The 19,423-nt window shown below is 35.9% G+C and overlaps 1 pseudogene; it reads right to left on the bottom strand.

Moving 5' to 3' along the window:
* Window positions 1–5,463: 5,463 nt before the first annotated feature.
* Window positions 5,464–8,469, bottom strand: LOC107775723 (trans-cinnamate:CoA ligase, peroxisomal-like; annotated as a pseudogene).
* Window positions 8,470–19,423: the final 10,954 nt, after the last annotated feature.

The following is a 19,423-nucleotide window of genomic DNA, read 5'->3' as shown; positions in this document are numbered from 1 at the left end:
ATTTGGAGCTATGGAGCTCGGATTTGAGCGATTGTTGAGGCAATTTTCACCATGTGGATTAGGATAAGTGTTCTCTACTCATTTTTGATTTTACATCATGAATCTATCTTCGTTTTTGGCATTTGATTGAGGGTTTCAAGAATTTGTTTTTTTTGGCGGCCGTGTGGGCGTGCACCATGTGAATTATGATTTTGTCGATTTCATGGAACTGTGTAGCTATCTTATCTTAACATTGTTACTGTACTCTATGTGTTAGCGTACTTGAGCTGTAATTTACGCCAGAAATCATGTTTAGGCTATATGCTGGTACTATGGGGACCCACTGAGGCCATCCCTGCTGTTGAGTTATTTGTTTAATTGCAGTTATGTACTTAGTCGCATTCATCATTATATATCATATCTCAGTCTATGTTATTGTATATTGTCACATCTCATATCATTGATTTGGGCTGCTTAGCATGGGTGTTATGAGCCCGAGAGACTCGAGAGATTGGCGACTAAGTGAGGCTGAGGGCCTATTGTGAGTGATATTTATGGGATCGGGTGACATGCCGCAACATGCTTTATTGATTCATGCCAGGATTGGCTTATTATAGCGTTTGGGTTGGATTGGCCCCTCCGGAGTCTGCATATCCACAGTGGTCGCAATGCTAGTAGTTATTTATATTTGGGCTAGATCTACCCTAACCCTTTATATTTGGGTTGGATCTGCCCTGGGCTGAATTTGCCTTATCCAGTATTGAGTGACTGAATGTCAGTTGCTATTGATTTTAGGCTGGATCTGCCCTGTACAGTAAGTGACTGAGTGTACTGAGTGTCGAGCATGGTGAGTGAGAATATGAGACAGTGAGATTGAGTACTCTTAGAGTGTGAGTACATGAGTTCATCACTGAGATACATTACATTTGACATGCGTACATGAGATGCAGGCATAGGGGTACATTTTCTCACGCTACCCGATGTTTTGTGACATTTATGATTTTATCTGCATATTGACATATAGGCATAGAGATGTACTTTCCTCATGTTATTTGAAAAATGAAAATATCTTAGTTATTGTTGAAAGGTTTTGGGAAAATCACAGTTTTTAAACTTACTCGTGTGTTTTTGGTGTTTTCGATGAAGGATTTGGGATAAACTTTTATACTTGAAAAGCATGCCTATTTTTCGTAACTGTGAACGAGTTGAGCATCTTATCTCTGAGTAATCTTCTTGTACCATTTTTACTATATTGTTATGAACTGTGGCTGATTATTAGAGTTGGACTCTGACCCTTGTGCCAGCTCGTCAATACTTTCAATCTAAGGTTGTGTTTGTTACTTATTGAGTACACGGGCCGGTTGTACTCATACTACACTTCTGCACCTTGCGTGCAGATGTTGGATGCTGATGTTGTTGCGTACAGCGGGAGCTGAATCTGAAGATGTACCTACGTTCCAATTATGGACTGGTCCTTGGTAGTATTAGATTCAAATTCTGTTCATTTATATTTCGAACAGATGTTGTAATTATTTCAGTATAGTCTTGTAATAATCTAAATCTTAGAAGCTCTTGATTTGTACTACTAGTCCTTGAGAATTCTTTGTATAATAGTTCAGTTGTATTGTCATTTATTCTCTTAATAAATATCATTTGTACTGGTTTATTATTAACTGACTTATCTAACAGGTTGGGTTAGATATCACCACGGCTAATTGAATTTTGGGTCGTAACAACTTATTATGCTAGGCAATTGCCATTTGTCCAAGTGAAAAGGAACTTAGCTTCTGTTGGTAATTTTTGGAATGAGTAATGGTATGATATACTGCCACGTGTTACCGCTTTTTAAGCAAGAAAATCAGTCAATTGGTTGGCTTCTTTATAGCAAAGAGTAATCTCAACTTCTCCTTGATCAAGAATCTCAGTTTACACTTATGATATGTAACGGTTAAAGCAAATTGAATAGTCCAGCTGATTTGCTGCTCCGTATGAATAAACACAAATCTTTTTTGTTAGGGAAAAGGTTCAAAATTGTCCTTGTGGTCTTCTAAATGGCTTATATATACCATTCGTTTGAAAATGAGGTCACATGTAACCTTGTTGTTAAACAAGTGGTCCATTTATACCCTTCTCGACTAACGACTCCGTTTTAGGCCCTTTGTTTTTCCTCAAAAAATCCACATCACAACACGTGTCCTCCAAAACCACCCTCAATTCTTTTTTTACATGACCCTCACTTATTTTACCCACCCTTCCCACCCTCTTTAGCCCATCTGCATCAGACCCCAAACAATACTTCACCACAAAAATTACCATTCATTAGTAATATGTAGATGATGATTGTTTTGTTAAAATTTATTACCATGTCTAAATTCATTAGTAATCGAAGAATTTAGAAAGTAAAAAAGTAATACGTAGTTTAAAATTTAACAAAATAAAAAAATATCTGATCGACATGTAAATGATGATTGCGTTGTTCTTGATCTTACGTTCTTCGAGATGGCGAGGAATGGTGTGATAGTACGCTCTGATTATAAAAGCAAAATCCAACACCGCTAACGGTCACCCTCTCTGCCCAAACCCCCTTTTACGTCCATTATGCCCCGTTGAATTATATTACATGCAATTTCACTTGTAAATATTTGAGTCTCATTAATTATCAAGATAAAGTAACCAGTGGCGGAGCCCGAATTTTTATCAAGGAGTGTCAAAATATAAATAATTAGATATATCAAAAAATCAAAGGGAGTTAACGTATAGTAAATATACATAAAATAAAAAAAATTATCTAGCAATATAGTGTATATTTTTCGGCGCAGGGGTATCGCTTGACACCCCTTGGTTCAATGTGGCTCCGCCATTGAAAGTAACTCTGCTTCGACAAAAATGAAAGACTAATGAATGGTAATTTTTGTGGTGAAGTATTGTTGGGGTCTGATGCGGATGGGGTAAAGGGGGTGGAAAAGGTGGGTAAAACAAGTGAGGGAGGCATGTAAAAAGAATTGAGGGTGGTTTTGGAGGACACGTGTCGTGATGAGGATTTTTCGAGGAAAAACAAAGGGCCCAAAACGGAACCGTTAGTCGAGAAGGGTATCAGTGGACCACTTGTTTAACGGCAAGGTTACACGTGACCTTATTTTCAAACGGAGGGTACAAATAAGCCATTTCGAAGATCACGAGGGCAGTTTTGAGCCTTTTCCCTTTTTGTTATCAAATATGCAAGAACTCTAACATTTCCAAATTTCTCAGAAGAATAACTGGTAAATTTCGTAGCAGTAATCTAGAGTAAATTTCATGGATGGTCATTCAACTTTGTATTTATTAACCCAAAAGTTTTTTTTTTTTTTTGTTAAGTAAAAGTCATTCAACTTTGTGTTCATTACTTAAAAGTCACTTTTCTTTCTTTTGGTACACAATAATCATTTTACTATACTTTAGTTATCACAATAATTACTTTGACCAGATTTTATAATCTTTTCACCTAGAAAGTCTATTATGCCCTTGACATTAAAAATCCTCTCATTTATGTAATACCTTCTATATTATATGCTATATAATATACTTTTACCCAGGTATTTTACTTCTAATTAAGATAACTTAATATTATTTTATTTATTATTTTTATAATATATTTGTACATTTAATTTTTTCTTAATATTACTTTTCAAGATATATAAGTAGCATTATTATATTTGTCAGTAACATTACCGCGAACAAATCTCAAGTTCGCGTTCTTAATCATGCTTAATAAAATATGTTTAATAAAAATTTAAAAAATCAAAGCTCATTGATTTATCAGCCAAGCCATACCCATTAATTTAATAAATAAAATACTCACATTTAGCAATATGACACATCATATTAATAATTTTTAAATAAATAATATTAACATATAAAGCTTTAAAAAATTTAATATTAAACACAAATATCTTTGAAGCTTTTTTTAAAATTTTATTGATTATAAAAAACTATCATTTGTTAAACAAATATGTTTTTATTATTTTAAATAAATATTAAAAAATAAATATTTTTATCATTTTTATATTTAAAATATGTTCATGTTTGAATATGATTAAACAAATTGAGTGCCATAAAAAATTTAAATGTAAGGATATTTTATAAAAATAATAAATAAAATAATTTAAAGTTATTTTAATTATAAGTAAAATACCTAAGTAAAAATATATTATATAGTATATATTACATAAATGAGAGGATTAATGTCAAGGACATAATAAACTTTTCAAGTAAAGTATTATAAAATCTGGCCAAAGCGACTTTTGTGATAAATAGAGCAAAATAAAATAATGTGTAACAAAAGAAAAAAAGTGACTTTTGGGTAATGAACACAAAGTTGAATAATTTTTACGTAACAAAAAAAAGAAAAGTGACTTTTGCGTAATGAACACAAAGTTAAATAATCACCCATGAAATTTACTCCAGTAATCTATGAATATAGTTTTTTTTTTGGCATCTTGTGATTGAAGGGGAGCCTTGGAGCAATGGTACGGGTTCAAGCCATAGAATTAGCCACTGATACTTGCATCAGGGTAGGCTACCTACATCACACTCCTTGGGATGTAGCCCTTTCCCGGACCCTACGTGAACACGAGATGCTTCGTTTACCGGACTGCCCTTTTTTGCATCTTGTGATCTACCATTCTGATGCACAATTCCAATGTTAGTTATATGCTGCACAGTTTGGTTATCCAAGACTATTTCAGATTGAAACTCGAAGAAGAAGTCATAAACAAATTATATATATTTTATATGTCGGGTGTAGAAACGACATACAAAATATATACAACTAACATAATTATTTACAAATTGTATATAAATTTTATTTAAATTGTAGTTTTTTACTATATTTTGTATAAAAATTTATATTTAAGTTGTAGATAAATTGTAGATTTTGACCGGATTGGTATATATTTTGTAAAAAAAATTAGTTACTTTTTGTAAATAGGAAAACTTAGATAAACCGTATAAATAAGTTTAAAATCTCGTATATATACGAAAAAGTCCCTTAAAAGAAATCATGAGTCTCCCTACTTAAAGGGTCGTTTGGTATGATGTATGAGGAAAATAATTATGGTATATAATTTTGTACAACTTTATTTAATATTTGATTTAGATTTTAAATCTAAAATAACTAATCATTGTATAAATTAATTTACCAATGAGTGTATTATCTTATATCACCAATAACATGGAATAACTAATAATATATAACTTATACATGGACAGAGAAGAAAAAGGACAAAATTATGTTTGTGTATTTTCTAGAAGCCAATGAAGGTGAAGTATCCAAGAGTATAATTGTAAACTCATTGCTTTTTAGTTTAAAAAATAAATAAATATTTAAATAATACTTTGTATATCTGATTTTAGTACAATGAATCAAACACCCAACAAGGAAATAATCCATATATTACTAATTCATACATAAATAATCCTCATATTATAATTTATATATAACTTGTATTAGAATCAAATGATCCCTTAATATCTTTTATTACAATCCAACAACGTCACCGCATCAAGAATCTCTGATAATTATACTTTATAGACAAGACATAGTATTTTTGCCTGTTTGATTTGACTTTTCTGAAATAACAAAAGTCTTAGATATTGCTCTCAAATTGTGTTTCTGAACTTTTCCAGCTGCAGTCTTAGGCAATTCTTCCACAAATTTCACCTTTTTTGGTACCATAAATCCTGGCAAATTGGATTTACAATGAGCAATAATATCAACTTCTTTAATTTCTGAATTTTTGCTCAATATAACAAATGCACATGGACTTTCACCCCATTTGAAATATGGCATGGCCACAACAGAAAGTTCTACTACATTTGGATGTCTCATAATTGCATTTTCAACTTCAATACTACTAATATTTTCTCCACCAGAAATTATCACATCTTTGCTTCTATCTTTAATTTCCAAATACCCATCTGAGTGAATTACTCCAACATCTCCAGTAAAAAACCAACCATTTTTAAACACTTCCGAATTCGCTTTGTCATTCTTGAAATACCCTTTCATAATACTACTCCCTCTAAACATATTTCCCCTATTGATTTTCCATCTCGTGGCACACTTTGCATATTCTTGTAATTTTTCACATCAAAATCGGCTAGTGTTAAAATTCCAACTCCTTGTCTTGCTTTCAACTTGGATTTATTTTCACTAGGCAATTTGTTCCATTTTTGTTGCCATTCACATACAAGGGCTGGTCCAGTGGCTTCTGTGAGTCCATAAGAATGAACCACATGGAACCCGAGTCGTTCAATGTTTTCAAAAATTGATGCAGGCCACCTGTTAGAATTTGGACTCGGGTTGTTATGGGTCTGTACTCGTGTGGTTTTGCTTCAAGAAGGATGTTGAAAACAACAGGTGCACAACACATATGTGTAACGTTATGTGACACTATGTTTGTGTACATTTCTTGAGCAGTAGTGTTGCGAAAGCAAATATTAGTCCCACCTCTTGCAGCTATGCCCCAAGGGAAAGTCCATCCATTGCAATGAAACATTGGCAAGGACCATAAAAAGACAGGCTCAGTACCCATTTCCCAGCCTAATATTACACTCAAAGTGCTCAAGTATGCTCCTCTATGATTGCATACAACTCCCTTAGGCTCCGAAGTCGTACCGGTTGAAAACATAATTAAGTAAATAAAAGTATTTTTTTTTAATAATTTAAACTTTTAGATAAAATGATCGTATATTTCAACAGTACCTGATGTATAACTCAAGGTAATTGGATCCCATTCATCGGTAATTTCTTCAGGGGTGTAACTTGGATTTCCTTGGAACACCAACTGCTGGTACTCGAGCTCGCCTACCCGGATTCAGGGGAGTTGATATCGTCAATGACAACGATGAGAGGCATTGGCATTTTAGAAGTTTTGGACCTCTCAAAGTCGGACCGTAGAAGTTCGAGGGCCTTTTTAGTAATTTCAATGTATTCATAATTAACAAGAAATACTTTGGCTTCAGAGTGTTTGAGAATGACTGCAATGTTTTTAGCGTCTAGCCTTGTATTGATGGCATTCAACACAGCCCCTGCCATTGGCACAGCAAAATGCATTTCATATATTGCTGGGATATTTGGAGCCAACACTGAAACCTGTATAAGCAAAGATAACTAATTAACACATAATTTTGTTGATGTAATCGCTATATATATATATGGATATCTTGTTCATTTTCTTGTGTTGCATGTGTTATTTTGTTGAGTACTTGAGTAAACGGTAATCATGCATGTTAAAAGTGCTAACTTGTTGCTTTGAAAATTGTCACAAACATATACATATCTCATACTCATGAGAGTTTTGAGTTTTATGTCTCTAAAAAATACTTATAGAATCAGATCACTTATGATGTAACTGCATGTAAATTTCTATAATAAACACTAATTAATAACCTCGTAAAGATGATAATTAACACTACTATATATAGGGCAAAAATCGACTGTCAAAAACGACTGATCTTTAGTCGGTAATTGAAAAAACCTGACCAAAAGCCGATGATTCGTGGCGATCAGTAATCGTGCGGTCGGTAGAGCCAACCGACCGAAATTAAATTCCACAATTGACCCAAAAATAATTATCGAAAAGATCTTTTTTAAAATTATGTAATTAAAAAATGCACTATTGGAATTCAAACCAATATTTGTACCGTGGCATGATACAAATTCTACTCCTAGACCATTGATGCTTTTTTGGTTTAACACTTTTTTATTTTATTTAAACTCTTTACTTGTATTTTTACGCGAAAATAACCGACCGATTTCGGTATTTTTTTTAAAAAGAAATAATTAAAATTACCGACTGAAATCGATCGGTTTTTAAAATGACAGGCCTCGGTCGGTTTTTTGAATAGTAATTTTAATTTATTTTAAATAAAAAATCACCGAAATTGGTCGGTTTCTTGAAAAATAAATTTCACGGAACGCAAAAATATTTTCGTAAAACTGACTGAAATCGGTTAGTTTCGTAAAAAAATACAGAAAGTATATTAAAAAACCGACCAACTTCGATTGGTTTTTCGGTTAGTTTTTTGACCAACCAAAGCCGGTCTTTATATTTTGACTCCCTTTAATAAAAATTCTATCTTCGCCACTGCTGATCATCATGTCAATGTATATTATTTCAAACTATTACTTTGAAAGGTTAATTTTGTTTATATACTTACCACGTCGTTCTTGACCATGTTTAGGGATCGGAGAGAGGAAGCGAGGCAACAACAACGCTCGTAAGTTTGGCTCCATGTGAAACGAACACCACCATAGATGATGGAGGTCCTATCGGCATAACATTTGGAAGCCCTTGTTAAGAAGGTAAGTGGAGTTAGAGACACAAAATTTGCTCCACATTTAGGTAATCTATCCATAGTCTTAGAGTTGAATTTGTGTTTTTTCAAGAAGTATAGGCTCTTAAATTTGTTTGCAGAAAGGTTTAGGAGTTTGTGCGAAAGATGCAGCTGAAAGGGTTAGTTTACATAGGGAAATGCAATGGAGGGTCAGGACTATATATGGGTCCCTAAATGGACGTTGTTTAGGTGGAAATTGATAAAGAAAATGAGAATGTATAACCGCTTTTAAAATAATAATCAAAATATATATATTTTTTTGTATATATATATAAATATAAAAATTATATAAATTTTATATATTTTTTTACTACCTAATATAAATAGTTTCCGGTGCAAGCTAAAAGTAAAAAAAAAAATCAAAATTAGTAGGGTTAGATTTACCCTTTTATGTGTAAATATTAATATATTTGACGTATGTTATACTTTTGGGACATATATACCTATATTGTTAGCAAATATTTAAATCCGGCCCTATTTTTAATGGTACTCCAACGTGGCCGTGGACCCAACAATTAAAATTCACGTAGCCGGTCATTTGGGTAAGGTGGATGTCTCATAGAATGCCACTATACTACCCTAACCTTGTTTCACCTGTTCCTAAAGAATTTTTACATTGTTAATATATATATTGTAGTAGAAAACTTGTCTTATATTTTCAGATTATTAATCCGAGCTAACATTTATAACAATCTTTTTAATGACTTGATACTGTAAAATTCTCTTATATTGTCAATATATAGAAATTAAAATCTTATTTTAATAAAAAGAGAAAATGGAAAAACAAATTGTTGATCATATAACAACAATGTTAAGCCGCCAAAACATAAGCAGTATGCACTCACAATTATGTTTTATAGAACTCGTATGATGATGAATCTAGTTAGGTTTAAACATGTAATTAACCATTTTAATTACACCCTGGTGCATGTGGCTTACCTACCAAAGAAACAAAAATAATGCCGACTTTAAACTTTTTTCAATCAATATTGGGATTAAATTCCTTCTTTCGAAATAATCATAAAACTATAGATTATAAAGGAGCGACGATCTAATCAGCTAGTATAAAAATTGATAAATAAGCTAAAGTGAGTGTTCATATATTCTGAGTTCATCTCTCATCTCTATTTAATTAAGTAATTTAACATAAGAAAGTTATAACATCGAGATAAAGAGAAGTCATGCTTGTGTGACTGAAATTTTTTATATAAATTGTACTTTTTTGAAGAAGATGCTACGTGCTTTATAAAATTGGATGTATTTCAGAATCCTAAATATAAAATGAAAGACTCTTAAGTTCTATGCAAGTGTAAAACAATATATATACAATCCTCATAAGATATTATAAATAACTTTTTACGATAATAATTAATAGATGACCTGATACCTTATAAAAATGACAATTAACCGCTATCATAATTAATATATAATGTAAAAACTTTACATTGTTATTCTGTTCTCCGTTTTTTATTGGGAGAATTTCATTTACTGATCGACTCTATAAGTGATCTATCAGTTGTACTATATCTCTTCCATCACATTCCTTGTTGTATTATATAAAGGTGTATATTTTTGGCTGTGACTGAATAAAAGGTGACAGAAACCAACTATACAGTACAGTGCAATGTCACGTACTTTAATTGCACTAGCCTACCCTTCTGAAAACTTTAGTATACCTAAAATTAGATCATTTTTTCGAATATATACCTAATTAAGATGTGTCTAATAAGTAACAAACGTGTATGCCAAATTATCGTCCTAATTAATACTTTTCATCATCGACAACAACAATAAAAAACTTAGTGGAGTCCCACAAGTAAAATTTGGGGAGGATAGTGTGTACGCATACCTTCAAGGGCAGATGCATGCTTAACGAAGCGGTGTCACGTGACACCGCTTCGTCGAATTTTTTTTACTAAATATATATGTATTAATACAGTGAGGAAATGGATAAATAGAAAAAAATGACATCACTTCACATAAATTGTCTCTTGTTATATTGGCTATGTATGTTATTTTGCTCTTAGAGGTTTGAACCTCAACTGGCTCATTTGTTTTGCAAATATTTGAGAGAGCATTTGTGGTTAAAAATTGTGATGAAGTAGAATTGAACACAAGACCTTTTATAACTTAAGACTCAACAAACCAATAGACTAAGACTCTTTCTTGTCCAGAAATATGATAATCAAAGTTATTATTCTCGTTTATCTATAAATTTCGAGACTGCTACAGACCTTAGTCCTACCCTTAAGAGGTAAAGAGACTGTTTCTGATAGACCCTCAGCTAGAGGCGGATCCAGGATTTAGAGGTTCCGGGTGCCAAATTTTTTGAACGTAGTCATATTACAATTTACATTGTCTAAATAGGGTATAAATTTAATCTGTTTGGTCTATTTGAATTTTAGTTCGGATTATTCATCTTTGGAGTTAATATAAACAAATCGATCGAGCAAAATAATTACGTAATAATTATGATAACTTGAAAAAGAAAGCATAAAAATTCAACTAAAGTATGCATTTGTATAAGAAAAAAGTCTTGTTATCACTTTAGATACTTAAGGCAATAACTTATACTAATAAGTACTCTAAATATTAAATAAGTTTACTGATATTTTGTAATTTTTATTTTTTATGAAAATTAACTCACTCGATATTATATACAATTGTCCTACTTTAAAACAATCTGACAACAAATAAGCTTTAATCATTGATTAAACAATAACTTATTCAAGATTTTTTACTATTATTTTGGTTTCTGCAAATAGACTACCAGAGTTGTGATCATGATGAAAACAATTAATTTTTCATTATCTATTGATAAATCAGGGAGGAGTTAGGAAAGTGCAACAATGGGGATTTCTTTGAATAAATATATGTATGTACGGTCGAAATCGGGCTCGACTATTGCATGACAGATCAGGATCGGAACACGAAGGGTTGAAGATCGACCCCGAGTCTCATCGAACTAGAACACGAGGTTAGAATGTCCATCCTAGAAAATATTGAGTCCATGATCTCGGAATTGACCCTGACCCTGAATAAGCTCGAGGAAACATTGCCGGTATAGCCAACGGAAGACCGAAATAATGAAAGGACGAAATATCCGTAACCGGTCGGATATCACGGCAGGAATCTCGGCATGAATCAATAACGAACTGGCAAATCAGCAAACCAGGAGATATTTACCTTTTATATAATTGTACCTAAATTAGGACTCCCCTACTATATAAATAGGGTCTGGTTACTTGTGAAACACACTGTAACTCACATCCCAAAGTAATATATTATTATTTTCAGTTCTTATTATTCTCTTGGCATTCTGTTCTGATATCGATAAAAGCACTTTTCGCTCGAGGGCGGCTAACCTTCTTAGGCGAAGACTGTTCAACTTGTGTGGTTTGCATTTACTTTCCCATTATTTATTCCAATTTCAATCTGATTTATCATTTTGTATCAAGATATATCACGTATCCTTAAAACCACATATAAATTTAATTGTTATCCGATTTAGAGGGTAAACAGTTTGTCGCCCACTGTGGGGCTAAGGATAATAATGGTTATTTGATACAAATCTCCATAACACACACTACTTTACGCTTGCTCTTTGAGGTGTCTCTGATTTCAGGTTAAAACACAAAATGTCGAACTCTCAATCAGCACCCCTACCTATTGACAACGAGTCCGGTTACCACGGTGAAAATAACAACATAGCTACAGGTAATGAGGTACTGCCCGCTGATCCCATCGAAATTCCGGTCGGAGACCCAATTGACGTTAATTCACATGTGGCTATCGACGCAAGCTTGCCAACTGACCCCGAGAATAGCGTCTATGGTGGAGCTCGATCGGTAACTCAAAATAAATAAAACATTTGAGGGAACAAGATCAGTTTACGGGTGATCTTTAAAATTTTGCGGGCTCAACAGGCAGCGTTAGCTCAGTTACAGAACCAAGGCCATGCACCGAGCATATTTGAACCCGATCCACCCCGGGAAGTCACCCGCAGGGATGAACCGGTCGCAGAAAGGTCGAATGAACATGAATCGAGGCTAACTTCAAGGTCATAAAGATGCTCAAAGAATTGACAAAACGGATAAAATCAGGGGAGAAGAAAATCGAAACTAATGACAAAAAGGTGGAAACCTACAATTCCAGGGTAGACCAGATCCCAGGAGCACCACCGATATTGAAAGGCCTGAATTTTAAGAAGTTCGTCCAAAAACCTTTTCCTCCGAGCGCGGCCCCGAAGCTGATCCCTAAGAACTTCCGTATGCCCGAGATACCTAAATATAACGGAACGACCGACCCAAATGATCATGTAACCTCTTATACATGTGCCATCAAAATGAATGACTTGGAGGACGATGGGATCGAGTCTGTCCTATTGAAGATGTTCGGAGAAACCCTATCAAAGGGGGCTATGATATGGTATCACAACTTACCTCCTAATTATATTGATTAATTTTCTATGCTTGCGGGTTCTTTCGTGAAAGCACACGCCGGGGCCATCAAGGTCGAAACCAGGAAATCAGATATTTTCAAAGTAAAACAGAAAGACAACGAGATGATCAGAGAGTTTGTGTCCTGGTTTCAAATGGAACAAATGGACTTGCTGATAAGTGGGTATTTTAACTACTTATTAGCACCTTTTTGTTTTCGTTTTAGTCCAAAAGTGTTTAATTGTGTTCCCGAAAACTGATGTAATATGCTTAATTGCAGGAATAATGGAAAATGATCCCCAAAAGATGAAATCCAACTCAAGAAGGAGTGATCTGAACTCAAGGACAAAAACAGGAACATAAGCTCAAAAGTGCAAACCACAGATTATCATCTGAAATGTGCGGCCACAGAACTTGGGCAAGAGAAAACGTTCAGAGAACCTGAATTCAAGTTCCACAGAAGTGCGGACCACACAATTATTGTGCGGCCGCAGAAGATCCGCTACGCGGCCTCAGTCATATTTGTGTGATCCGTAGAAGAGCTATGTGCGACCGCACTCAGAAATGTGCGGACCGCAAAAAGAGTGAAGTGCGGCCGCAGGTTTCCATTTCTGCCAGGCTAAAGCATAGTGTGGACTGCGCATGGCATTGTGAGGCCGCGGAACCTCCGAAAGGGTATTTTTATCCGAAAATTCCAGCACTGTATAAATAGAAGAGATTCACTTTTTTAGGTTAACTTTTGACATCAGCAGCAACTCTAAACATTTTACTTTGATATTTTTAGTAGTTTTTGCTATTTTGAGCTTTTAGAATATTACTTTAATTATCTTAATCATTAATATGATTTAGTTATCACTTTTTCTTCTTTTTCTTCTAATTTAAGCATGAGTAGCTAAATTTTTACTAGGGTTGTGATCCAAACTTAGTGTGTAAACTTAATGGGTGTTTGATTTATTGCTTGTTTATGGTTGGGTGTTGATTATATAGCTTTGTTCCTGCTTACTTTTATTTGAAGATTTTATGGTTGCAAACATTATTCCATGCCTATTTGACTTGGTCTCTACTTGAGAAAGAGAGATTTAGTCTAGGAAAACTTTGCTAGCAAGAAATTGGGTCAATCGAGAGATTGATAAGCCCAATTAAAGGATTGAACCTAGAGATAGTAAAACCCAACTTGAGCTTATTATCAACTGCTTTGTTCAATACCCATTTGGACTTGAGAAAGCAAAATTGGGTAAAATTACTCTCTGACTAAGAGGTATTGGGTGGGTACTTGAGAGTTGATAGCTATAATACACCCCGATCAATAAAATAAGCTTTAAAGTTTACAACCCATTAAGCGAACATCTAGATGAAGGTCATAGCCCTAGGACTTTTATCAATTGAAAAATAGCCAAAAACAACTTTCTAGTTTCGTTTTTTAAAATCGCACTCGTAGTTTAAGTTAGATTTTCAAACAAAACCCAATATTGTGAAAGTGAAAATTAAGATATACAAATCCACGCACTAATATATATACTACTAGCATCCATTCGCATAGCACCCATTCACCGACTTTGTTGGGTATTATTATTGCATCTACCATTTTCATATCCTCAAATAGAGGAGTGAAATTGGACGAGATCAATTTTTGGCGCCATTGCTGGGGAGCTAAAAAATGGTGTTAGCTATATATTTAGGTGTATTTTTGGAATATCTTCTTTTCCTTTCTTGTTACTAATGTGTGAGTATTGTAGGTGCAATCATGTCAAACAACGAGCTCGGAAACATAGTCGTGGCAGATGTGGACGTTGATGATGATACAATGGATGAGGTCCTTCTTGAACCTCAAGCCAATAGACGAGGCCGACTGCCTCAAGACAATGTTCCCGTTCCACCCCCCACCTCCACCACGAGCGGCTCAACATCGGGTGTTGTCGAATGAAGGGTATACAAGTGCTATAGTCCCACCTCGTATTAGGGCGGGAAACTTTTAAATAACCAACGTGATGCTCACTTTGCTCGAGCAATGAGGGTTATTCACCGGTGCACCGGGTCAAAACGCATATAAACGCTTGAAGGGTTTCGCTGATACATGTTGGGGGAGCAAACAAACAAATATCTCCGAGGATGCTTTGAGGCTAAGGCTTTTTCTCTTCTCTCTACGGGGAAAGCTTTAGATTGGTTGGAACGTTTTCCAAATCATTCCATTCATACTTGGGATGAACTAGCGGAGAAATTTATTTCAAAGTACTTCTCTCCCGGGCACATGGCCATTCTTCGGGATGAAATTCTTGCATTCAAGAAAGAGCCTAATGAACCACTACACGAGATATGGGAAAGATATAGGACAATGGTGAAAGAGTGCCCCAACAATGATATGACGGAGAACATGATTCAACAAACTTTCTATCGGAGGATCAATACCATTAACCAATGTATAGTGAATCAACTTGCCGGTGGGAACTTCATGACTATGCCTTATGCGTAGGCGTGTGATATTTTGGATGAAATGGAAGATACTTCATCGGCGTGGCAATCTAGAGCCAATGTCCCACAAGGTAATCCAAATGTGATTCATCTTTATAAAGAGTTACATGACCATGGGAAAGAAATAGCCGAGTTGACAACCACCATGAACCAATTGGCATAGGCTCAACTTCAATAAGTGCAAAACCCAAGGCAAGTCAATGTTATGGAGGGAGTCAATATGATGGTAAATAATAGAAGAACAAAAAGTCCACAAGTGCAACAAAGAGTGAAAAATTTTATGCAAGATGATAGTGGGTTTGATCAAGGAGATTCTTACAATAATCAAGCTGAAGAGGTCTAATATGTGAACAACTTTCAATGGCAAAGAAACAACTATAAAGGCCCTAGTCAACAACAATAGAGACCTTCGAATAATCAGGACAATTGGAATTCTAGCAATCAAGGCAATTGGAATTCTAGGAACCAAGGTAATTGGAATAGTGGAAACAATGAAGGCAATTGGAGTGGAATCAATAACCAAGGAAATTGGCAAAAAAATAATAATCAAGGCAATTGGGGAGGCAACAACTAAGGCGGGTGGAACGACAACGAAGGAAATCGGTGGTCGGGTTTTCAAAGGACCCCGATGTACCAACAACCGAGAAACCCACCTCCTTATCCTTCTCATGGTCCTAGTTCCTCCAACAATGAAATGGGTCCTATTGAGAACATGTTCAAGCAAATGATGGAGAAGAATGCCGACTCCGATGCCCAACTTGCTTCACACAACACATTAATCCGTAACTTAGAAGTGCAGATCCTAAAGGGGCACTACCAACTGATATGGTAGTTAACCCGAAGGGTGGGAACACTAGGGAAATGCCATGGCCATTACTACAAGAAGTGGAAGAGGTGGGAATGCACCTACCTCAAGTCAAAGGCAACTTGTGGATGATGAGAAAGTGGTAGAAGAAGAGGAGATCCCGAACAACATTGTACAAGCAAATGATGAGGTGCGGATTGATATTGATGACAAGATGGAAGAGACTCAAGAGGATATGAACCCGTCTAGGGATCATGTGATTGACATACCGAAAAAGGTAGTGCAAAAAGCTAAGGCACCATTGCCTAATCCACTTCCTCCCTATCCTCAAAGGCTTGCCAAGAAAAATGGCGAGAATCAATTCAAGAAGTTCATTGATATGATGAAGAGTCTCTCTATAAATGTGCCATTAGTTGAAGCTTTGGAGAAAATGCCCGGATATGCAAAGTTTATGAAGGACTTGGTGACAAAGAAGAGATCAATGAATTTTGAAACTATCAAAGTCATTCATCAAGTGAGTGCAATTATGCATTCGATGGCTCCAAAGTTGGAAGATCCCGGTGCTTTTACAATTTCTTGTACCATTGGAAGTGCCTAATTTGCAAAAGCTTTCTCTGACCTTGGGGCGAGTATCAACTTGATGCCCTATTCATTTTAAAAACATTGGGAATTGGTCAACCAAGACCCACATCTATGAGACCATTGGGGGTGATTGAGGATGTATTGGTTCGAGTTGGCAAGTTCATTCTCCCGGCGGATTTTGTATTTCTTGATTGTGAAGTGGACTTTGAGGTACTGATTATTCTTGGTAGAACTTTCCTTCCTACGGGGAAGGCTCTTGTTGATGTGGAAACCAATGAACTCACTTTTCAGGTGGGTGATGAAAATGTGGTGTTTCACGTGTGCAAATCTATGAGGCAACCGAATAGCAATGAAGTATGTTCGTTCGTGAACTTGGTGACCGATGTGATTATTGATGATACTAGTGCCACGATTAATGTGGGTAACATGTTGGAGGCTGTTTTGCTAAATTTTGATGATGATGAAATGGATGGCTTCATGGAATGTGTCATTTCTTTGCAAGGGATGGGGTCATACAATTATGCACCTCGAAAACTTTCCTTGGATCTCGAAAATAGGAAAACTCCTCCTACAAAGCTTTCAATTGAAGAGCCTCCTATCTTGGAGTTGAATCCATTGCCTTCACATCTCAGGTATGAATTTCTCGGCCCTTGCTCTACTTTACCGGTTATTCTTTCCTCTTGTTTGACTAACGTGTAGGTTGACTCTACATTGGCGGTGCTCCACAAGAGAAAGAAAGCTATTGGGTGGACTTTGGCAGATATGTGGGGAATAAGCCCCACATTTTGCATGCACAAGACTAATTTGGAGGAATATGCCAAACCCTCCATTGAACATCAAAGTAGACTCAATGAAGCAATGCAAGAGGTGGTCAAAATGGAGATCATGAATTGGTTAGATGTCGGGGTTGTCTATCCTATTTCTGATAGTTCGTGGACTTCTCCGGTGTAATGTGTTCCGAAGAAGGGGGCATAACTGTGGTCACCAATGATAAGAACGAGTTGATTACAATAAGAACGGTGACCGGATGAAGAGTGTGCATGGACTATCGGAAGCTAAACCAAGTCACAGGGAAAGACCATTTTCCACTACCCTTTCTTGACCAAATACTTGATCGGTTGGCCGGTCGGGCGTTCTATTGCTTTCTAGATGTATATTCAGGCTACAACCAAATTCTTATTCCCCCGGAAGATCAAGAGAAATCAACTTTCACTTGTCCCTATGGCACTTTCGCTTTCAAGCGGATGCCATTTGGCTTATTCAATGCACTGGCAACCATTCAACAGTGTATGATGGTGATCTTTACGGATAGGTAGATGACTACCTTTAAGTCTTCATGGATGACTTTTCGGTAGTCGGGGATTCCTTTGATGATTGCTTGGAAAATTTGGATAAGGTATTGGCAAGGTGTGAAGAAACGAACTTGGTGTTGAATTAGGAAAAATGCCATTTCATGGTCGAGGAGGGTATTGTCCTTGGCCACAAGATTTCAAAGAAAGGGATAGAGGTCGATAAGGCAAAAATAGAGGTGATTTCTAAAATTCCACCTCCAACATCCGTGAAGGGCATGAGAAGTTTCTTGGGTCATGCGGGGTTCTACCGGCATTTCATAAAGGATTTTTTCAAAGTGGTAAACCCCTTGTGCAAGCTTATAGAGAAAGATGCTAAATTTCACTTCAATGATGATTGCATGAGAGCATTTGAATTGCTCAAGTTCAAGTTGACAATTACTCCCATTATCACCGCCCCGAATTAGAGCATTCCTTTTGAGCTCATATGTGATGCTAGTGATGTGGCGGTTGGAGAAGTTTTGGGGGAACGTATCAACAAGATATTTCATCCGGTCTACTATGCTAGTAAGACCATGAATGATGCCCAAGTCAATTACACTGTAACCGAAAAAGAGCTACTTGTCATTGTGTTTGCTATTGAGAAGTTCCACCCGTACTTGATGGGTACAAAAGTGATTGTCCACACGGATCATGCGGCACTTCGTTACCTTATGAGAAAGAAAGATTTCAAATATCGGTTGATGAGATGGGTGCTTTTGTTGCAAGAGTTCGATATAGACATCCAAGACCGAAAAGGAAGTGAAAACCAAGTGGCGGACCACTTGCCTCATTTGGAGGAGGAGGGGAGGTCGTATGATGGCCTTGAAATCAATGACTCCTTCCCCGATGAGCAACTCTTAGCCATTTCAATGAAAGATGTGCCATGGTTCGCGGATCTAGTAAATTTTCTTGTGAGTGGTATCATCCCGGATGAGTTCTCTTCAAACCAAAGGAAAATGTTCAAACGAGATTGTCAAGACTATTATTGGGATGAACCGTACCTTTTCCGAATTTATACAGATGGAGTGATTAGAAGATGTATGCCGGAGGAGGAACAAGTTGAAATTCTTGGGGCTTGTCATTCTTCACTGTATGGTGGTCACCATGGTGGAGCAAGAACGACGGCCAAAGTGCTAAGTTGCAGTTTTTATTGGTCCACTCTCTACAAGGATGCAAGTGATCTAGTCAAGCATTGTGATGAATGTCAAAGGGCCGGTGGAATCTTAAAGAAAAATGAAATGCTCCTCACCACCATTTTGGAGATTGATATTTTTGATGTGTGGGGTATTCACTTCATGGGACCTTTTGTGAGTTCTTGTGGAAACACCTACATCTTGGTCGTGGTTGATTATGTGTCAAAATGGGTTGAGGCCGTTGCTCTACCCAATAATGAAGAAATAAGTGTGGTGGCATTTTTGAAGAAGAACATCTTCATACGGTTT

Source organism: Nicotiana tabacum, chromosome 14 (assembly GCF_000715075.1).
Source record: "Nicotiana tabacum cultivar K326 chromosome 14, ASM71507v2, whole genome shotgun sequence".
In the NCBI taxonomy this organism is placed as follows: domain Eukaryota; kingdom Viridiplantae; phylum Streptophyta; class Magnoliopsida; order Solanales; family Solanaceae; genus Nicotiana; species Nicotiana tabacum.
Note: the sequence above shows the minus strand (reverse complement) of the source record. Positions and strands in the feature narration are given on the sequence as shown.